We start from the raw sequence: 22,657 nt of genomic DNA, 5'->3' as shown, positions 1-22,657 counted from the left end.
GGAACGTAATGATGCTGATAATAGTTCAGCTTCCTAATTTGAACTTTCCAAAATTACTTTCACAGTCATCCCCCAACTGCAAGCTGGCAAGGTGGGTAGAAGAGAAACTGCCACCTCTATATCACAGATCAGAACTGAGGCCCACAGAGGGGCAGGGATGTGCCCACTGGCACAGGGAGGTCAACTGCCCCTCACACTGGCTCCACCATCAACATTATAAACGTGTGCAGAGCTGGGGGAGGGGGAGTGGAGAATGTGTCACAGACCTGGGACCCCTCAGCCCCACCACTGGTTTGCTGGGGACCCAGTCTCTCTGGGCCCTGGTTTCCTTTGCTGTCAAAGGAGCACGATGTACAGACTGTGTCTTGATTCTGGGGTGGGGGCGGGCTGTTGGGATGGGGCAGTTTGGAGCCCGCAGCCGGCTGGGCTGTATTGGCACAAATGGAGGCTTCTAGCCAAACTGGGCAGAGGGGAGGTAGCTCAGAGCTAATCGGAGAAGGCCAGCCCCAGGCTGGCCAAGGAGGCAGGACTCAGGGAGATGGGCTCTTCTAACCCTCATTTTTCCAACAGGAACACTGAGGCCCAGGAAGGGGAAGTGAACCCAGGCCTCCTACTGGATGCTTACGGGGAGAGGGACTGGGAGACTCACTTCTGAGCCCAGCTGCCATGGAGTCGCTCCCTACCTGCCAGGTCCCAGGATCCACATGGCCCAGTCTTGGGTTGTCGCCCAGGCACAGACAACAGGAGAGGATCTCAAGAACCCCTTGATACGATCCCTAGGACTCGCTGCACTTGGACCCCCTTGGAGGTGGTGATCCAAAAGTACACCATTCCTTGGACATGTGCCCTCCTGGCCTAGAAGAAGTATATGGCCCTTGTTCCAGGTCAGAGCACTGGGAAAGGAGCTTGGCAGATCCTGCCTCTGCTATTTCCCGGCTGTGTGACCTTGGGAAAACCACTTCCCCTCTCTGAGCATCTGGATCCTCATCTGGAGAATGCCTACCACCAAGGTTTGATGGAAGGACCAAGAGGCATGATATCTGTGGACGTGCTTTAGAAACTGAAAAGTGTACTACGAAAGTGACAGCTTATTACCCTCTGCATTAGAGATGCCACCAGACTAGGCACTCTGGTCAGATAACATGAGTTCTGGTCCTAGACCCATCACATCCTACCTGTGTGTCTTTGAGCAAGTAACCTAACCTCTCTGAGCCTCGATTTCTCATCTGCAAAATGGAACTAATAACAGTACTAATATAAGTACATAGTAGTTAGAGTTTGAGAATGAAATGAGATACTGCACGTAAAGCATTAAGTACCCACCTGGCACATAGGAAATCTCAATAAATGCTAGTGGTTATTACTGGTATTTGACACCCTGTATAAGTTGTTTAGTTATTTATCTCCTAACTGGACTATGGCTCCCTGAGGGCAGGGTTTGTGTCAAATTGGTTTCTGGCACCTCAGTGCCCAACACAAAGCTGACCCAGGTCAGGTGCTGGGCAAACATTTGATTTTGATGATAACAACAAGAATAGCCTCATTTATAGGGCGCTTACTCTGTGCCAGATATTGTGCACAGAGTGTTTTATCATCACTTTTCACACTTGACCCCACTTCAGAGGGCGACCTCTCACAGTAGCCTGTGAAGTGGGGTATTATCATTATACCTGATTTACAGATGAGGAAACTGATGGTGATGTTGATAACGAATATAAGGAAGAATAGCTGTTTGGCCAGTTTATTCCCAGTTGTTTTGCCCCCAACAGTGCTACAGACCCTGGTTCAACTTCTGAGACTGTACCAGGCCCACCCAGGGGTGAGGAGTTGTATACCCTTGGGGGGGGGGGGCTAAACCCCAAGCAGCATCTACCCAAACATTTACTTCTGCACAGCAGTCATTCCTAGGTATCTCTTGGCCCTGGGGCGGGGCGGGGGGGGGGGTGTCTCCAGACCAGGGGCCGTGGGGAGACGGGCACTTACCTTAGGGTGGAGTGAAGCAGTCTGGGAGGGAGCTAAGTCCACTCGTGGCAGGTCTAGTGCCTGAGGGAAGCGCTGGTTCTGCCCATCACTCCTCCTGAAAGAGAAAAAGAGTCTGAGGTCAGGGAGGGCCCCAAGTTGGGAGATTTGTGAACTTTGGGAGGGAGAGTCACTCTCAGAGTTGGGGGACATTAAGGGGGACAGATTTCACAGAGGAGGGGGTCCTGGGTTCCCCAGGAGGCAGGAGAGGAAGGGCTTCCTGAGCGGGGCTGCCAAACAGGCTCTCCTTCCCCAGGGATCAGAGCTGTACACAGGGTCTCACTTCCAGCTCTCCATTAGGCCTCCCTAACCCGTACTCCAGCCAAGAGGATGTCCACAGCCCATTCTGAAGATGGGCAGACTGAGGCAGGGGGGCAGTGAGGGTTGCTGTAGAGGGCTGAGCCCTGACTTCTGGACTAAGCAAGGTAGCCCAGCCTCTATGCACCTCTCCCTGAGCCTTTAGGGACAGAGTAGCCTTAAGGCTGAGAGGCCACCTGGGCCACTGCTATTATTAATGACAATAACACTAACGGACACTCATTGGGCCGACTATGTGCCAGGTCCTGTGCCAAGCCCCTCCTTCCAGGCCTGAGGGCACAGACTCATCACCACACTGGCATTCCCACTTTACGGATGAGGACGCAGAGGCACGCAGAGGTCACACAGCGGGTCAGCAGCAGAGCAGCATCTGAGTGGCGCTTGACTGACACCAAGCCCAGACTCTTTGCCCACACCCACGGCCTTCCCTGAGGAAAGGAAGCAGGTCTGGTGAGGGTGAAGTCAGCTCCTATTACCCTAGAAAGTCTGCCGAGGAGGCTCATTCTGGGGCCGGGGAGAGGAAGTGCCCAGTGGTTCCTGGGACCCAGGTGGCCCAGGGCTGGGCAAGCAGTCCTGGCTTCCACCCACCACCTAGGGCCACCCTGACGTGGCTGCACCCCCGCCCCAGTCCCTCGAAGGCTGGTCCTGAGAGGTTGAGTCATTCAGGCCACGGCCAGCTTGAGTCAGGCGGAGCTGGGACTGCCACACCCCAAGAGGGGAAGGGCCTGTGGGAACCTGGCCCAGGAAGGAGACGCTGAGGAAGCTCTGAGCCCCCTTGCTGGCTCCCCTGGGCCCAGCTACTCAGGGAGAAACAGCTCAGAGGAACTGTCCATAGCCCTGCAGCAGGCACCAGCTGCCTCTCCACCTCCCAGGGGGACTAGCACCTTAAAAGGGGGTCCTGAACTGGGGAGTGCTTGACCCAGAGGATAGACATGGTGGCAGTGACATTTCAGGCCTGTGGCATCGTTGTAGGGGAGATATTCCCAGGCACTTAACTGTTGTGTGACCTTAAATCAGTGACACACCCCTCTCAGCCTCAGTTTCCAGAAAAAATTCATCATAGAGCCTGGGCAGCTAGAAGCTATTCACTCAATGAATTCTCTGGTATTCATGCATTCATGGGAAACTCTGGCTCCCCATGGTAGGGTCTCATTAAGTATTTGTTAAATGGATGAGTGAGTGAATGAATGAATGTTGGCAGTGGGAAGGCATTAAAGGTCTGTGAGCAAAACAATGGCCTAAACACAGGTTTCTGTAGATTACAAGGTACAGTGACACGGGGAGAGACTGGGGAAGGGGGAGTGGAGAGAGGCCCATAGAAATGGTCCGGGCAAATTCCACTGAGGCTGCCATGGGGACCCTTGAGACCGACTATGTGCCTGGAACTGTGTCAGGCATATAACACCTTCACTACTGTGCTGGGAGGCTGGCATTATTCTTCCCCTTTTTTACAGATGGAGAAACTAAAGCTCAGAGACATGAAGCCACTTCCCCTAGCAAGTGGGTGACAGGGTCAGAATTTAAAGCCAAGCCCTTGACACAGCCAGGTCAGCACGGAGAGCGGAGATTGTCCAAAGTCCAGGAAGCCCTGGAGTTGAAGCCCAGGTGAAGCTGGGTCCCCTTGATGGCAGCGATCACTGTCTCGGTGGCCCTGGCTGCCGAGTGGAGGTTTTTGCCCATGATTGAGCTATTCGGGTGCTGTCCTTCTGTCTGTCCCTTCTCATACCCCAAGGCTCAGGCTGTGGCCACTGCAGGTCAGCCTGGCAGCAGCTCCCCAACACGCTCCCCTTCCAGAACACGTCTCCGTTTCCCTGTGTCCAGGTGCCCCCTCGTGCAGGACTGCTCACGTAGGCACAGGACTCGGTAGGTCTCTCAAGACAAGGGGGCTCTTGCTTCTGTTGGAGTGCTGCCCAAGGCCCTCAGCTCTCCAGTTCCTGGCTGTCCAGAGTCTGCCCCTCACAGGCAACCCCTCCACCTCAAAGGTCATTGCTGAGGCCCTAAGGGGCAGGGGAAGCGAGGGGCTCCAGGATGAGAATAGCGCAGAAATCGGAGGCCCTGGGTCCTGCCTGCCCCAATCCATCCCAGCTCTGCAGGGATAGAAGGACAATAATGACAAAAGCCACAGCCTCCCTGTGCCTTCCATGAGTTTTCTTAATCCTCACAGCGCCCCAGTGAGGCAGGTGCTCAAAATCTACCTGCTTTACACACGAGGAAACTGAGGCTCAGAAAGGTATATTAACTTGCCCAAGGTCGCACGGTTAATGAGGCAGAGCAGGCATTTGAGCCCAGGTTTGTCACTCCAGAGCCAAAGATCTGAACTTCAGAGCATGGGCAGCCAGCCCTGTGGACCCAGCACGTCACATCAGGGAAGTAATAATAACAGTAACTGGGCTTCCCTGGTGGCACAGTGGTTGAGAGTCTGCCTGCCGATGCAGACCGGGTTCGTGTCCCGGTCAGGGAGGATCCCACATGCCGCGGAGCGGCTGGGCCTGTGAGCATGGCCGCTGAGCCTGGGCGTCCGGAGCCTGTGCTCCGCAACGGGAGAGGCCACGGCAGTGAGAGGCCCGCGTACCTCAAAAAAAAAAAATAATAATAATAACAGTAACAACAGCAAGGGCAGCCAACCCTGATGCAGGACGTACCGCGTGCAGACCCTGAGCGAATGGCTTCACTTGTATTACCTCATTTAATTCTGTTTCAGAGGAGGGAACTAAGACACAGAGGTTAAGCAATGTGTCCAAGGTCACGCTGATAGTGAAATACAGAGGCTTTGAACCTCCAGCCGTCGGATCTAGACGCTGCCCTAATGTTACACTATTATCTCTTAGAAAATAGTAGCTGCTCAATCAGGGCTTCTGAAGAAATGAATAAACTCAGGTTCTTGCCTCCCTCCCTCCCCCCTCCCCTCCTGATGCCTCCTCTTCCTCGTCTTAGCCTTCCTCACCTCTCACACACCTCTCCCCCACCTTTCTAGCCTCCCATGCACTCTCCTCTGCCTCTGGTCTCCGCAGACCTCCCCCTATTTGGTTATTTTCCTCCCTCTCATGAACTTGAATCTCTCTTTCTCTCCTATCCCACCCTTGTCTCCTCCCGACCTCCATCCTTCCGTTCACACAGGGGCCTCCCAAGTCTCTGCCCGCTCCCCATTTCTCTGGAAACCTTCCTGACCCTAGGGCCTGGCTCAGCTTAAAATGCTTTGCCTTCTTCCTGCACACGCAGCAGCTGGGACATGGGGAACTCTCCCCACTTTTCCGTTCCCCTGGCCAGGACCGTAGTCATAGCTGCACAGCACTCTACAGTTTACATAGACATTGTCTCATTCAATCACCATGGCAGTTTTGTGAGCTTGGATTATTATCAGCCTTTTTCCATATAAGAAAACTGAGGCTGAGAGAGGTTAAGTGACAAGCCCAAGGTCACTCCAGGGAAAGGGCAGTGCCGGGGTTGCACTCTAGCCCAGGGTTCTTCTACTACATGCATCACAGCCGCTCTCAACCCAGGCCCTCAGTCCTGTCACCCAGCCCCCAGCGGCCTCCCCATCACAGCCCCAGGTTCCTGCTGCCACCGCCAAGCATCTTCTCTAGGTCCAGCTCCAATGCTGCCCTGTCTGGCCTGGACACCTGCCTGTAGGTACAGGACACCTGGAGACAGGAATAGGCGGCAGCCAGAAAGGAGGTGACTTGCCCAAGGTCACACAGAAAGCCAGAGCCCACCTGGAGTCTGGGCCAGCCACATTCCAGGGTCACCTTCCGGCCCTGCAGGTGTGTGGCCACCAGCCATCTGGCCCTAGCTCCCCTCCCTCTTGGAGTGCCCATCTCTTCCAGGGAAAGGGTGCAGCGGGGTGTGTGGGGAGGGACCCAGTGGCCCAGCTCCTGAGTGGGATGGGCCAGGCCGGAAGCTGCTGCAGACAGCTCCCGGTAACTTGGCAACTGTCACTGCACCTCCTCCCCCTCCCTTATCTCCATGTTGAGGTAACAGTAATAATTGCAGTGTCGTGAGTGCAGCTTTTTCTACTTTTCAAAAGCCCTCTTTATCTGCTCACTCCTGGAAGTCTCACCGGAACTGGAGCGGGAGATAAGGCAGTCGCTATCCCAGAAGGGTAAACTGAGGCTCAGAGAGGATAAACAACTAACTTGAAGTTACCCAGCAAGGCGGGAGCAGATTAGGAACTAGAACCAGGCCACCACCGGTCCAGGGCCACAGATGCTGCGCTGGGGTGGGGGGCCTCTCAGGGGGGTGTCCACACTCTGCAAAACTGCAGGTCAGACCCAGGTGTGATTGGGGAGAAAGGGAAGACGGAGGACAGGTGACCAGATGCCTCCCTGGGTTGCTTCCCACCTGTTAACCAGCTGGAGAGTTGGTGGGAGGGTCCTGTCTTTTATCTGCAAAATGAGAGACAATGTACCCACCTCCTAAGCCACGGATTACAGTAAGCAAGTAAGCCCAGTAGAAGTGTTTGCCATTATTATTATTAATATTAGCCGCTCTCCCAGAGAACCCACCCTTTCAGGGCACCAGAGGGGTGGCTGAGCTATCCTGCGAGTAGGACTTGGCCCTTTGGCCATTCCGAGAGAGCTGCCCTGAACGGAGGCCCCCAGGTGGGTCTGACCCCTGCTGAGTCTCCCAGCCTCATCTCCCGCCCCCAACCGCCGCTTCCTGCCCTAACCTGGCTGGGCTGCAGGCAGCTTTCCAAACGCGCTGTTTCCCAGGGCTGAGCCTCTGCACAGGCTTTGCCCTTTGCTGGGAGCTCCTTTTTCCTTCTTTTCTCCCCGGTAAACCATTCATGCTTTAAAATGCAATTGAAACAGGTGAAACTCTGGTGGCCAGAGCAGGTGACACATGACCACCAAGGCAGGAGTCCTGTGACGGGGAGCAGGGTAGCCGGGCAGGTGCTGAACGGCACACACACAAGTTGGGAATCCAGTCCTGGGGGGTGTTGGGAGGGCAGAAGAGGGGCTCAGCCAACCAACGAACATAAGGCTGAGAAGGATTTGTCGGGGGCTAGCCCAGGACCGGGGCCTAAGGGGTCCAGGCCAGCCCAGCACTGGTCACCAGAGCTCAGGGTCCCTTGAATCTCCCTGGTCTTCATGAGATCAACCGGTTCTACCAAACTGGTGATTCACGTTGGGGCGGGGGGATGGGGAAAGGGCACAGACCTCAAAGTGAGAAGGGGTCCCGCCCCGGAGGGTCACTCCTGTGAACCTTCAGTCCCCTGAGAGAGGGCCCTCTGGATGGGCTTGGGAGGCTGCCCGTGCCCCCCAGCCGCGGGGTCAGGTCTGAGGGGACTCCTGAAACCAGAGGCTACAGGCCGCCCTGGAACTGCCCCCTCCCCCCGGGGGCCACAGAAGCCCATTGTCTCCGGAGCTCAACCATCTGGCACCGCTCGCCCCTGGCCTTGCCAAGGTGCCAGGGAAGGTGGCCAGGGGCAGCCGGTGAGCAAGTTTCTGAAGCTAGGCCTGGGCCCCCTCTGGGGGCCCTTGGGGAGGGGCAGCGAGAGCAGGGGCGTCGGGGACACAGGCATGGCTGCTCCTGGCTCTCCTTTCCCCAGGCACCTTTGACCTCAGCCAGGACTCAAGAGGGAGTGTTGAGGGCACAGGAGACAAGGTGGGGTCGGGGGGGGGCGAGCCAAGCGCTGTGATGTCCTGTAATCCTTACAACAGCTCTGACTGAGGCTGCTGTCATCCTCACACCATTTCAGAGATAAGGAAGCAGAGGCTCAGCTAGGTTGCAAGATGGGCCGGGGTCTCGCAGCCGCCCAGCTGCAGAGCTGGCAGGGCCCCCCTGGGGGCAGGAGGAGAGGATCTCAGGCACCAGGCAGGGCAGAGGGGAGCGGGAAGGGGGCTCGGGGGCACCGCACCCTCACCCTGAGCTGGCTGAGCGCCGAGACAACCGGATCCCAGAGCTGCGCCAGGCAGCGGCCTCCTGAGCAAACAACAGGTTGGCAGCCCCGAGAGGAGGTCATGGGACTGGCCCCCACCCGGGGCACAGCACCTGGGAGCCGGGCCTCCCATCTGCCAGCTGCCCGCCAGTGCCTCCCCTGCCCAGGTGGCCCAAGGCCTGCAGCAGCCTAAGCCTGACCCTCCTCCTCCCCGGGGACTGACCCCTCCCTGCACCGGGGGGCAGGAGGGAGGAGTGACGCTGAGGTGACCGAGCCTCCCTGCTCCCTAATAACAACATCCGCTTATCCCGCCTGGCACTTTACAGTTTACACACTTCCTTTGCTCTAGACCCTCCCTACAGCCTCACAAGGAACCGAAGGCAGGTAACGTTCGTCACCTCCATTCTACACAGAAGGAAAGTGAAGCCGGGACAGAGCTGATGACTCGCCCATGGTATCACACCCGACGCCCAAACCCAGCGGCTCTAGCCCTTGCCCACGTGGGCACAGGACAACTTACCAATGGGCCGGCACAGGCCGCCGCCCTTAGCACCCAGCTCGTGAGCAGGGGCCTTCCCAGCACCCATCGGCTGCTCAGTCTTAGCGCCACCCGCGCTCCGCCTCCCTCCTTAACCTTATCGTTCTTTCCCAGCCTTTGCCGCCCAGGGGGTCTCCCTTGCTGAACTCCATGCATTCCTTCACTCACTCACTCCATCACCCACCCACTCCCCCGTGTGCCCTTCATTCCTGTGCTTAGTCACTCATTCAGGACACACGTCCTGACGCCCGCTCTGGGCCAGACAATGGTGCTGGGCGTTGGCATCAGAGCCAGGCCTCACCCACCTCAAAGCAAAGCCCAGTGACACTGCCCGGACTGTTCTTTAGCTGTGCCTGCTGCTCTGTGGCCTCACTGCTCAGATGCTAAACCCTGCAGTGCTGAGGCCTTGTTAAATCTATCCGTCTTCCTCCTAGCCAGTGGGTTTGCTCCCTCATGGGTTCCAGGCCACTGGTGAGCAGAAGCTGAGAATACCGTAGGTGTTGTTCAATAAATTACAAGCTCCTGCCCGGAGAGACAGCATAACATCAGAGGTGTGGGCCCTGGAGCCAGACTGCCTGGGTTTATATCCTAGCTCTGCCACTTAACAGCTGTGGGACTTGGGCAAGTTACTTAATCTCTCTGAGCCTCAGTTTCCTCATCTATAATTTGGGGGTAACAACTGTGTCTGCCTCCAAGGGTTGTCGTGAGGATTAAATGAGTTCATACATGTAAAGTATGTAAATATTAACCATGAGCATTTCCTGGCCTTCCCTTCTCTCCTCCTTTTTTCCTTCCTCTGTAGGCTGCTGAGGACTGAGGCAGGTCTCCTGGGTGAAAGTCGTGAGAAGGTAGACCAGAGTCCAACATGAGAAATAATGTGATGAATAGAGCCGTGTAAGGTACTGAGCTCCCCGTCAAGCAAAGGCAGGAAGGGATGAAGGGGGGAGATGCCAAAGTATGGGAACAGGGAGAATAATGGGAGCATGGGGGTTCACTAGATGACCTGCCAGGCACCTCCCACATGTGGAATCGATTCCTCTTGACTCCAGGGTCTGTGGTCAAAGGCAGAGGCAGTGGATAAATTCCCATTCTTTCGAGGAGATGGACTTTCCTGGGTCTCCCGTGACACATGGATTGCTGCTACTTCTCTGCCGGTTTGTTTGCCACACCCATTAAGGATGAAAATGTGCACACTCTTTGGCCCAGCAACTCCACTTCTAGGCATTTATCCCCCAGAAATACTTACAAAAAAGCACAAAAATATATGAACAGAGGACATTCACTGCAGCAGGGTTTGCCACAGCTGAAACCTGGAAGCTGATTAAATACACAAGTCATGTGCAAACCAGGGAAGACCATGCAGTGGTGACAAAGGAGGTCTCTAGTCCTGACGGAAAAGGGAATTTGAGGTATACTGTTAAGTGAAAAAAAACAGGCTGCCCCCCAAAAAATCTCACTTGCAAAAATTTTAAATTACATGTAAAAGTTCACATGGGTTATCTCTGGGCAACAGGACCACTAGGAACTTCTGCCTTCTACAGGATATATTTCTCTGTATTGTTTGGATTTTTACAACGAGCACTGATTATTTTTGTCATTAGAAAAAAAAAAAAGAAAGATTAAAAGAACTGAGTCCTTTGAGTCAGCTGAGTACCTGACTCCTTTACCTTCCTCAATCATCTTAAGAAAGAGATACTCTTCACTCCGTATTCCAAGGAGAAGCTGACACAGAGGGAGGTTAAACAACATGGCCAAGGTCCCCCAGCAGCAGTGAGAGAGCTGGGCTGTAACCCTCGTTCTGGCTGGCTCTGAAGCCCACGCTCTTTCTCCTACACAAGGCACTCTGCTCTGAGGGGCAGGGAGGAGAGAAGGCAGGAGAGAAGCAATCCAGGCTGCTGGGCTCGGGGGCTATACCCTGGGACCTCAGCTGTCAGGTCCTGGGAGCCAGGCCAGCCACGGTCAGCCTGTGCGGAGACAAGGCTGTCTGCCTCATTTGCAAATGCAAATAAATGAAGCCTCTGCTCCTGGCGTCAGGTCCCAGCCCCGAGCTGCCCCAGGCTAGCAGGCTGGCAGGTGCCCAGCCCCACCCCTGGAACCACCGCCCCAAGGCCTCACTTGCACTGGGGCTCTAAATAACTTTCCAAGTTGATCAACGTGTTTCTGGAAGAAACTGGCGTTTTAAGTTCCTTGCCGCCTTCTCAGTGAAAGCCTGGAGAGGAGAGGAACACAGATGCGTGCTCCTGAGTCTGGCTGGACCAATGGACAGATCTAGAAGCCAGATGGACTTGAGTTCAAATCCTGACTTGGCCAAGCTCTAGCTGTGTGGCCTGGGGAGAGTCACTTCACCTCTCTGAGCCTCAGTTTCCTCAGCTGTAAAATGGTGTTGATAATTCCTCCACGCAGGGCTGCTGGGAGAATTCAGTGAGATAACGCGTATGAAAGTACTGCCCAAGCTAGGAGCCACCTTCCATGTGCAGGGGAGGGTTATGATCCTGCACACTGTGGGGGTGGTTGGGAGGGGGCACGTGCACATCTGTGCAAATGTGGAGTGTGCAAAGGGCTGGATCAGAGGGCGCTGCTCCACAAAATCAGCAAGCAGCTGGGGCGAGTGTCTGACACTTTTGCTGGGAGCCGGCACGGGGTTTTCTGCAGTGCTGCCTGCTGGTGCGACAGGGTGTGTGCAACTCCGTGGGTGAGGATGTAGGTGGGAGGCCTGGCAGGAACGTGAAGTGTGGGTGGGAGAAAACACGCTCGTGTCTGGGGCGTGCGTGGGTTTGTAGGCGAGCATGTTTGTGTCTATCACGTCATCCACCTGCCTAAAAGCCCCCCCGTGGCTTCCCGCCACGTGCAGGATGGAGATTCGACTGCCTCACGTGGCCCACGAGGCCCTGAGCGTCTGTCCCACCTCCCAGCCTTTGCACACACCGTACCCTCCACCTGTTCCACCCTCCCCCGTCATCCCCCATCACACCTACATGCTACACTCTTTTTTTTTTTATAAGCAGATATTCATTTTTAATTTTTATTTATTTATTTATCTTTGGCTGTGTTGGGTCCTCGTTTCTGTGTGAGGGCTTTCTCTAGTTGCGGCAAGCAGGGGCCACTCTTCATCGCGATGCGCGGGCCTCTCACTATCGCGGCTGCGGAGCACAGGCTCCAGACGCGCAGGCTCAGTAGTTGTGGCTCACGGGCCTAGTTGCTCCGCGGCATGTGGGATCCTCCCAGACCAGGGCTCAAACCCGTGTACCCTGCATCGGCAGGCAGACTCTCAACCACTGCGCCACCAGGGAAGCCACATGCTACACTCTTATACAGTCTTTCTGGAGCCCCCTCCTCAGACTGGGTCAGGTTGCCCCTACCCTGACCAGCTTTCCCAGAAGCCTGTCCCGGGTTTGCACTTGTCACAGTGTGATTATCAGATCACGGGGCTTCTGCAGTGTGGACCCGACCTGTTTGGGGGCCTGGCACACAGTCGCTGCCCGATTATGATATGCTACACGAGTGAATGTGTATACAGCTGTATGCTCGTGACGAAGCTGCCTGGACAAGAGTCAAGTCTAGGAGTGTGCACAGGGAAAATGTGCGTGTGTATAGGGGGCATCTCAAAGAACCTCTGGCCCATGGGTGGGCCAGATCTGGGAAACGCCGGAGCACGCTATGACTGGTACTCAGGCCCAGGTTGGCTGCAGAGAGAGAGAAAGCCAGCCAAGGTTCCTTTGCTCCCCTCCCCCAAACTCCTCCTGAAATAGGCCCCGGGTCTCTGCACCAGACCCCAGAATACTTCTGGGCAGGGGGATCAGCCAGGTGGTCGCCAGGCTGGCCTCCTGCCTGTGCCCTGCAGTCGGCCCCACCCCTGCAGTCGGCCCCACCCCTGCGGGCTCAGAGGCTCCGCCTTCTGCCACACGCCCCATCTCACGGGAGGCCCAACCCAAGCCTGGTCTTGCATGCCTGCCCACCCCCCTCCCCCAGGCCTGCCTCGTGAGCAGCAGTTCTTCTGAGAGAGGATGGGCCTCCAACACCCCTGCCTATTCAGCCACCTTCCACATGCTGTCAGGAGATGATCTGGAATGTTCCAGATTTGGGGAAGGGAAGGAATCTTGTTCCTGCCCCAAGGCCTTTACACATACTCCGCCCTCTGCTTGGATCACACTTCCCACAGTCAGTTCCTTCCCATTCAGGCCTTGAGAGACCCTCCCCGATACCCTTAGCAAAGGGTATCCCCTCCCCAGCCACCCTGTCACGCACTACCCACTACCCATGTGAATTCACCTTATTTGCCCATTAGCTCGTTTTGCATCTGTCTCCTGCATTGGAAGGTGACCTGTATGAGGCCACACACCAGGCACCTCAGGTTCGCCGCTGTATCCCCAATTCTTAGACGACACGTGGCAGGGACTTGATAAGTATTTGTTGAATGAACAAATGGCTAACGAGGGACTTCCCTGGTGGCGCAGTGGTTAAGAATCTGCCTGCCAAGGCAGGGGACAAGGGTTCAAGCCCTGGTCTGGGAAGATCCCACATGCCGTGGAGCAACTAGGCCCATGCGCCACAACTACTGAGCCTGCGCTCTAGAGCCTGCGAGCCACAACTACTGAGCCTGCATGTCACAACTACTGAAGCCTGCGTGCCTAGAGCCCGTGCTCCGCAACAAGAGAAGCCACCGCAACGAGAAGCCTGCGCACCACAACGAAGAGTAGCCCCCGCTCGCCGCAACTAGAGAAAGCCTGCGGGCAGCAACAAAGACCCAATGTAGCCAAAAATAAATAAATAAAATAAACAAATTTATTTGCAAAAAAACAACAAGCAAATGGCTAACGAATCCTTGAAAGGATCCTGTGAGGTGAATATTGTCCCTGTTTATAGGTGTGGAAACTGAGGTTCAGAGAGGTTAAGTCTCTAGCCCAGGGTCACACAGCAATCAGTCAGACCAGGTCAAGATTAGGGACTATCAGACTCCACTAGAACCCCAGCACGACAGTGTTTTGTAGCTAACCTTCCCATTTTATAGATAGGAAAATGAGCCTCAGAGAGTGAGAGTGCTGTTTCTGCAGGTTACCGGGGCTTCCCATGGTCTGAAAGAGCTGCACTGTTAGGCTGCGCTGGCCCTTTAAAAACACCTCCTCACTCCTCTCACCCTGAGGTGGTGACAACTAATAACCCCGCTGCACAAAGGAAGAAACCATGGCTCAGCCAGGGAGGTACTGCCCAAGGTCACCCAGCCAGGACTCAGTGCAGACCTGGCTGGCTGCAAAACCAGCATTCTCAGGGCCAGTGTCAAGGTCAGTGCCCATGGCTGGGAGCATGCTCAAGTGTGGGCAGGTCTTGCCTCCCGGCAGGCAGTGAACTTCCAGAGGGCAGAGTCCACACTGAGCGATTCTGCCCCCACTGCAAGGACCAGCTTGTAAGGATGACACGGCAGGGACCACGATCGCTGGCATCACTTTGGTTTTGGACCTTGGCATGTATTTCTCACTTAATCCCCACAACAATCTTCAGGGTAGGTGCTTTTATGGTCTTCAATTTATAAGACCCAGAGAAGTTATCCTCCATTGTACACAGCCCCAGACTGACAGCACAGAGCAGGGCAGCCCTTACAGTGGGGAGTGCCCATCTTACAGTGGGTGACAGGCAGCCCCGGCAGGCCTCTGCCCCATCGTGGCTTGGGGGTTCAGACCCTCTAGGGCACCCACAGGAAGTCCCAGTGGGGCTAACAGGGACATGAGCTGGTGGTTGCCTCTCCCACTGTCTGTTGCCAGGTCCAGTTCCGTCCTGTGCCCAGTAAGTGCCACCAAATGCTTTTCTCCTCCACGTTGCTGACCTGCCACCTCCTCTTCTTGGAACACTCTCTTGGCACTGGCCCTCTCTCCCACACCACACACGCACAGACACTCTGCCACTTGGCCCATTTCAACTTGTTTTGTGAGTTTCAGCTTCTGGGTCACCTCCTCCAGGAAGCCTCCCCTGATTCCCAGGTAGGGGAGAGGAGTCCTTCTCTGAGCTCTCAGAACTCCCCACATCTGCCCCATCAACACGTATCACCCCCCCCCCTTAGAACGCTCTCTTTCCTTATTCTCCCCCCTGCCCTTGAACTCCACGAGGCGAGTGGCCTTGTCTGTCATCTCCATTGCCATGTCCCCAGTGTCCAGCATGGGGTCTGGTTGGCCCTTGGAGGGCATTCCCACATTAAATATTTGTTGAATTAATTTGCTAAATGAAGGAATGACTGTCTTGGGAGAGACCCTGAGCAGAGGAAAGTCTTTATGGGATTTAGGGATATCAGAAAGGTCCCCTCCTTAATCACTTCTAAAATAAGCCACCTCCACAGTGCCTAAAATTCTAGCACTAAAATTTTAATGAGTCTCTCTTTGGTTTAATGTGTCTTTTCTCTCAAAATGCAAATGCTCAGGGAGAGGGAAAACATCCACTGAGTGCACACAATGAACTTATTTCATTCTTAGCCCCCCGTGGGGTACGGAGCCTGGTTCTTATTGTCATGAGCAATCTGAGGTTCAGAGAGGCAAAAGTAGCTTGGGCAAGGCCACACAGCAAGTAAGAAAAGTTGAAGTTGGTATCTGGACTCAGATCTGCCTGAAAACAGAACCCCCATCTTTCTTTGCACCTCCCAAACAAAGGGACCTAAGCCTGAGCGTTGCCAGGATGTAGAGGCAAGCAGGGCCAACCAGACTGGGAAACTTAGAGCTGCAAGTGCCCTCCAGGACCATTCTGCCTCCCGTTTTCTTGACCACACCTCGCAGCAAGCAGGATCTTAATTCCCTGACTAGGGATCGAACCCATGCTCCCTGAAGTGGAAGCGCGGAGTCTTAACCACTGGACTGCCAAGGAAGTCCCCCATCTCTGCCTCTTGATTGTGCCGAAGGTGGGCATGGGGAAACTGCCCAAAGACGGGGATTCACTTCCCAAGGTCACACAGAAACATAGCGGCAGACCCAGGACCAAAACCCATCTGAAGGAGACTTTCTCTTATCTCCTCAAGTTAGGGAGGCCTCTTTCCTGGAAGAGGGGGCCTCTCTGGTCTGGAGTCTCTCCTAGGCATCCCCCCTGCCCAAGAAGTGGCCTTCCCCAGGAGTGGGCATTGTCTGGCCCTAGGAAGGCAGAGAGGCACAACTAAGGGGGCTTCGAGGCCTGCACAAACTGAGCTAAATAGAGGATGTAAAGGAGGGTGGGCTAAGATGAGTGACTGTTTAGACAAGAAAGAGTGGACCTGGGGATATAAAATCCCCATCCTTGTCTCACTAAAGGGCCACTGTCAGGGATGGGACACCCAGAAGGTGCATCTAGCTCAGGCAGCTGGTTTGAAGTAAGGAAGAATTTTGAAATCCATCTGAGTTGCTCAGGAATGGAATGGGATACTTCAAGGGTAGTGAGCCCCCCATCACTAGGAGTGAGCGACAAAGGCTAGTCAAGGAGCTGCCAAGAGGTCATGATGGTCTCAGCCAGGGACGATGAGCTTCAGGAGGGCTACAAAGCCACTGAAAAAAAGGTACGATCTCCTCAGGGGCCCCCCACAGTCTTCTTCCAATATTCAAAGGGTTGTGAACCAAGGGAGGGTTCCTTGTTTAGTGGGAGGCCATAGGAGGGTGCCTCAAACATTTCTTCCATCTCCAAAGATTCTAGGAGGCCCAAATTCTCTGATTCTAAGATTTCACAAAGCCAAGAGTCTGAGACTCTGTGGTTCTGCATGTCAGTCACTGATGTTGTAGCCAGACTCCTACTCTGCCTGCGAGACTCTCAGTCTGGCCCCTCCCCCTTTCTAAATCCACCCCTGGCTTCACTCTCCCACATCTCTTCAGCCACACCAGCCTCCTTCCTGTTCTGAGGACACACCAAACTCACTCCTGCCTCAGGGCCTTTGCATCTGCTGCTTTCTCAAGTGGCTCTTCTCATTCTCCAGATTTTGGTTCAAATGCCACCTCCTCGGAAAAGCCTTCCATGACTCCATCCCTCAGCCCACAGCTTCACAGTACAGGGTGATGCACAAGCTGGAGCCCAGCTGCTTGTGTTCAAATCTCAGCCTGGCCAAGAGACCTTGAATAAGTTACTTGGCTTCTCTATGCCTCAGTTTCCTCAGCCCTAAACCAGGAGTAATGACAGTACCTGCCTCATGGGGTTGTGAGGATTCAATTCATCAATATATGGAAAGGGCTTTGGAACACAGCATGCTGGCTAAGCTCCAAGTAAGGGTCAGCTCTTGCTAGCAACCATCAGAGTCTGTCTTTTGCTATTTTGGGGGGGCGTCTATTTATAGACTGTCTCCCCTACTCCCTGTTTTACACATGAGGAAACTGAGGTTCAGAGGTGAAGAACTGACCAAATCAATCTCTCTGAAGATAGGGACTGCGCCTGTCTCGTTCTCCACTGAATCTGCAGTCCCTAGAACTGTGTCTGGCTTACAGTAGGTGTTCGGTAGTTCCTTATAGCTGAATGAATGATGAATAAGTGACCAAGACTACCGTCGCTCCGAGGTGCTGTGCAGCCAGGAGCCTGTGCACCTAAGACTCTATAGCAGCCTGCCTCTGCCCACCCTAGTCCCAAATGACTCTCAGCTCAATCAAGGTCCCAGCCTCTCTCAGAAGTAGCTGCTGAGACAGGCAGACTAATGAGCTGGGCACCAGCATCCACGCTCCTGTCCCCTGTGGAACCCCCTCACCCAGGCTGGGCTGGGGGAATGAGGCAGGAGCTGCCCTGGCGTTCGCCCTGGGGGATCCCTGCTCAGAGGTGTGGTGGCAGGTGTGGGCTCAAGAAGTGGTAGCTAGCTCCCCTGTCCTGTGCTCTGCCAGCTGCCCACCGGGGTCCTGCCCACCAGATGCATAATAGAAAAGGAGGCCCAGCAGGCTGTGCCCGCCTGGCATTTCAGAACCACTAATGAGGCCAGCCTCATGCTTCCTGCAGCAGCACACAGGCTCCCTCCGCCGCCCAGGGCCTCCGGCTCAGTGATTACAGAAAGGAACCACCTGACAGGGGCTGCCCACCCAAGACCCCCAGTCAGCACAGGCAGCCTCCAGGAGAGCTGGAGCTAAAGGTACAGGCTCAGGCTGACCCTGCTGCCAGTCTTGTTCACCACGCACGGACTGTGTTCCCCTGGGCCAGCCAGGTCCCCTCTCTGAGCCTCAGTTTCCTCATCTGTAAAATGGGAGACAGATAGTAATAGTCTCTACTTTGTAAAGCTGGTATGAGGATGGAATGAAATAATTTAAATGAAGTTCTCAGCCCAGGGCCTGAGACCGGGGAAATGTTTCATATATGGGAGCAACTGGTACCATTACTATCACGGGGAAATATCTCAGTGACCAGAGAGGCCCTCCCGGTGGGACACAGGGGGCTGGGCAGTGCCCTCTGCTTTGGAGGTGTTCCAGGATTATCTCACTCTCCTCGTCCTCCTCTCTCACCGCATAACCAGGATTTTTCTCATTCCTGTGGCTTCCTTGTCTCTGGCCAAGGACCCTTCCCTGGCAGGAGGAAAAGCTGGATTCAAATCCAGCCTTTGCCAGCTGTGCAACTTTGGGCCAGAGTCTTCAACGTGCTCAGTCTTGGTTTTGGCCTCTATAAAGGGGACACTAAGGCCAACTTTCAGGACTGTCATCATGACTTAATGAGGTCACCACAGTAAAATGCCCAGCAGGCACTGGCACTGAGTCCTTGCCAGGTCCTGCTCCTCCTCCCAGGGGCCCAGCTTTAAGGTCAAAGCTGAACCTCCTCTTCCCAGGGTATTTCCAGAACCCACCTTCCCTGCACAACTCCACCTAGCCATTCCCCCACTCTGACACTGTTCCACCTCCCTCCTCCCCCCACCATTTGAATCCACCGTAATGTCCATTAGGGCTGCGGAACCAGAGTCACCCACTATCCCACTGGCTCCTAATCCCCCTACTGGGCCTCATTCCTTGGCATTTGCACACTTGTTCTGTGTTCTTTCACTGTAGATAATCTGCTGATGAGAGGCAGGGGGTAGGGGAATCCAGCCATGATCACGTCTGGTCTCTACCAGGCCTCACTGCTCCCTTGATCCAAGCCCCTACCTCTTAATCCTTTTTAAAAATACACGGTGAGGGCTTTCCAGGTGGCGCAGTGGTTGAGAGTCCGCCTGCCGATGCAGGGGACGCGGGTTCGTGCCCTGGTCTGGCAAGATCCCACATGCCGCGGAGCGGCTGGGCCCGTGAGCCATGGCCGCTGAGCCTGCGCGTCCGGAGCCTGTGCTCCGCAACGCGAGAGGCCACAACAGTGAGAGGCCCGCGTACCGCAAAAAAAAAAAAATACGTGGTGAAAACCACACCCCCTCTCAGTCTACCTGACAAGGTTTCACCTCTTCCACCCTCTGGACACATTCAATTCAATCCCACAAACATTCATTAAGCATTTACTGGGTTTGGGCAGCTGGGCAAGACTGTGTGGAGGATGGAGAGATGAGAAGAGTACAGCCCAGCTCTTATGGGACTCATGCTGGAAAGTGGGCCTAAGTCAAAAGTAACTCAAGCAACCTCTGCTTTCAAGGACCTCAGACCCTGCCTCACACCACACTCTTGTGTGGATTCGTTCAACTCAACTGAGGTTAACTCGCTGAAAGATCCAATTCATTAAATACCATTGAGCACCAAATGGGGCTCAGAGAGGGGAAGTGACCTGCCCAAGGTCACACCACTAGTGTGTGACAGAGGCAGATTCAAATCAATGTCTGTCAGACTCCAAAGGCCATGGCCTTTCCACTGCACTAGGAGTAAGCTCTACTGTGTGCTCTACAAGCATGGTAAGCAGCAGAAACGGCATTCAAGGAGAAAAAGAGGAGGTGTGGGGATCAGGAAAGCAAACACTCAACAAATGGTGATAAAGATGGGCTGCAGGTGTGGTGAGGGCTTGTGGAAATGGGAGGGGAGGGCAGGTCGAGAGGAGGGGACAATGTGAGCCAAAGCCTGGAGGTGGTGCTCATGGGGACCATATTCCCATTGATCGGAAATGCAGGGCATGGGAGAAGTGAGTGCCAGCCTGGAAGGTGAGGTGGAGACAGGCCTTGAATGCCAGAAGATCATAACCGATAGTCAAAGTGACCACCCACTTACAGGGCACTACCTAGATGCCAGGCACAGGCTGGGGGCTAAGCAATTGGCTTGGGGATGAGGGAAGAGAGGGCCTAGGGGCTAGCACCAAGGACAGCAGCTCCAGCAAGGAGGGCGTGGGGCAAGGCATTGTGGGTGATGGGCAAGTCCTGGTCATCCCAGAACCTTATTTTGTAAATGTGTCAACTGAGGCCCAGAGAGGGGAAGGGACTTGCCCAAAGTCGCACAGTGGTTAGTTACTATTAGTCCTAGACCCTCGTCTCTTTGACTCTTCATTCAAGGCTCCCTAGAGTGGGCTTTCTGAGTCACTCCTCCATCCTTCTGAGTCCTCCTCCATCTTCAAGTCTTCCCTCAGGTGCATCTGTCAGATCTGCCCTGTGGCCTGGAGGCCCTGGGACGGAGTGAGTGAGACTCTGGGCTCTGCACAGAGCCTGGAAGATCAAGATTCAAATCCCAGCTCTGCCACTGACTAGCTGTGTGAACCCGGGCAAGTCACTTACCCCTTCCATGCACCATTCTTCTCATCTGTAGTTAAGGCTAGTAGTCCCTGACTCAGCGATGTGGGAAAGATTACGTGAGATGATGCAATTCAAGCACCTAACAGTACCCAGTGCACAGCAGGTTCTTGACAAATGGCAGTTGTTGGGATACTATTATTGAACTCCTTGACAGAAAGGGCACTTTTCTCACCTCCATCTGTATCTCTCCTCGCCCTACCCCTGCGCTGGGCTTGGCATATGGCCTTGCACATGGTAGAGACTCAAACTGGCTTTGCACGTAGCAGAGGCACAGCAGCAGGAGACAAAACCCAGAGAGGGAGAGTAACTGGCTCCAGGTGGCACAGAGAGCATCAGAGGAAAATAAAAGGGCAGGCCCTGGAGCTCAGCCTGGGCACCCCGTTTGCCTCCTGCCCCAGGTGTGGCTTCCTAGGGAGCTCTTGGCAGCAGGTAAGGCAATGGTGCCAGATAGGAGTCATCCAGCAGCTGGGGGGCACTGCAGGGCCTGGGGACCCCAGGAAGCCCTCAGCAGGGGCAGAAAGCAGAAGCCAGAGCAGTTGGGGGCTTTCCTGCTGGAGTTAAAGTGGCAGCAGGAGCAGCCAGCCGGACCCAAGTGATGCCGGTGCCAGGGAAGCCGGGAGGCACCCGCCTGCTGGGGCATCGGGCTGGGGGGTGTGAATCCCGAGGTGAGGCTGCACCTCCACCCACTACTCACAGTGTTGGGGAAGCTGCAGACACTTCCTCCTCCAGAGAGAGGCAGCCTCAGACACAGGAAATGGGCTGGAGGAGGGCGTCCTGAAGGCTATGTATGGAGTGGAAGTAGAGGGTTTGGGGGTCAGTGGCCAGGAGACACCATGAGATGGGAAAGAATAGAGGAAAGGAAGGAAACCCTTTCACTGGTGGCCTACACTCTGCCAGGCCCTGTTTTGCTTTTTTTTTTGGGTACAGCTTTCGCTCTGCTAAATAGGCATTTTAGTCCCCATTTCACAGATTAGAGCTCTGAAGTTCACAGAGGTGAGTGAATTGCTGAAGGTCACACAGGCAATGGCAGAGCTGAGATTTAACCTGATTTGCCTGACTCCAAGGCAGAGCTCTAGAAAGAACTGTGGTGATGGGACAGAGCTGGTAAGAGGGTCTGCCCACTCCAAGGCCTGCAGAGGATGGGTGGAGGGTTGGTGGGGTCTGGCCTGGCATTACAGGGGGCAGTAATGGTTTGGGAGTGTCTCTAAAGTTCGGCCAAGCAGCCCAGCCCCTCCCGAGAGCCCCTCAGTACTCACCACGCACTCCGGTGAGGGGTGAAGGACTTGTCCACCCTGAAACACAGCAAGAGGGACAGCAGGTGAGGGGGGCAGACCCTCTTACCAGGCCTCGCCCAGCACATCAGGCCAATCCTAACTCACCACCGCCCTTGCAGAGGGGCCTAGAGGAGGTATTGCTTCTAAGGTGCCTGACGCACTGTCACCATCCCCCATAGGCTGCAGGGGCCCTAATGTCAGTTTAGGGACATGTGAAGTTGTGGGGTGAAGAAGAAAGGAAGAGAGACAGGATTGGGGACGGGGGAGCAGGGGCCCAGGACCAGGCTATGGGGTGGCAGCAGGGGTGGGGTTCAGCATGGGATGTCCTGGAACAGGTGGGGTGGGACAGTGACTACAGCAGTTTGGGATCAGAGCAAGGATGTAGGGGTGTGGCTGGACCAACTTAGAGTGTTTCCAGACGGGACTGAAGGGTGTGGGTATTTGTAAAGGTGGGCAGGAAGAACACCCCCCTCTACTTCCCCAGTGGCCTGCCTCGATCCCGGAGCTGGAGCTCACTCACATCCACCCAGGGGACAAACGCCTGGGAATCTGGGCGCAGGAGACCCATGGGGGGCTTCCTCTCCTTACCCACCCCCAACCCAGAGCAGAACCAGAGGAAGACCTCAAGCCCACAGAGCTCAGGGGCCACCCGCTGGCCTCGTCTCCCCCACTCTCTCCAGGTCCAGCATTAGAGAGGGTGTATAGGCAGCGCCCCCTCCCAGAGGCTCCCCCCATTGCCCTCTGAGGGCACCTTGAGATAGGGGAGGGCTCCAGCGTCCAGCCCAGCTGGGGGCCGAGGGGCTCAGCAGCTGTTGGGACAACAAACAACTCCTGCCTCCTGGTCAGAGGCCAGAGGAGAACCGGAAAGGGGCCCCAAACCGGATTCCGCCAGCTAAGGAGACATCTTCTGGGGAGGCAGGGCTGGGGTCTCCCAGGGATCAGCTAATGCGGACTCTGCAGATGGGGAAAGTGAGGCCAGAGAGGCCAGGACTCGCCCAAGGTCACACAACAGAATGCAGCCCCACTGCCCGGCTGCCTCTCGG

The 22,657-nt window shown here is 55.2% G+C and overlaps 1 protein-coding gene across 3 annotated transcripts in view; it reads right to left on the bottom strand.

Moving 5' to 3' along the window:
- Positions 1 to 21,626, bottom strand: part of RAP1GAP (RAP1 GTPase activating protein) — a 48,994-nt gene extending 27,368 nt beyond the window's left edge. Inside the window, exons 1-2 of one of the 3 annotated variants that reach the window (XM_027109853.1) lie at positions 21,597 to 21,626; positions 1,984 to 2,077 (exon numbers count right to left, since the gene is read on the bottom strand). The gene's annotated coding sequence lies outside the window, so the exon portion shown is untranslated. Of the gene's footprint in view, positions 1 to 1,983; positions 2,078 to 21,596 lie in introns of those variants that run through there. The other 2 variants (XM_027109857.1, XM_027109852.1) reach the window with 2 other exon arrangements.
- Positions 21,627 to 22,657: the final 1,031 nt, after the last annotated feature.

This window comes from Aethalodelphis obliquidens, unplaced genomic scaffold (assembly GCF_003676395.1).
Source record: "Aethalodelphis obliquidens isolate GAN/ISIS:26980383/991018 unplaced genomic scaffold, ASM367639v1 scaffold9, whole genome shotgun sequence".
Taxonomy (NCBI): domain Eukaryota; kingdom Metazoa; phylum Chordata; class Mammalia; order Artiodactyla; family Delphinidae; genus Aethalodelphis; species Aethalodelphis obliquidens.
This window is presented reverse-complemented; position numbering and strand designations above follow the sequence as displayed.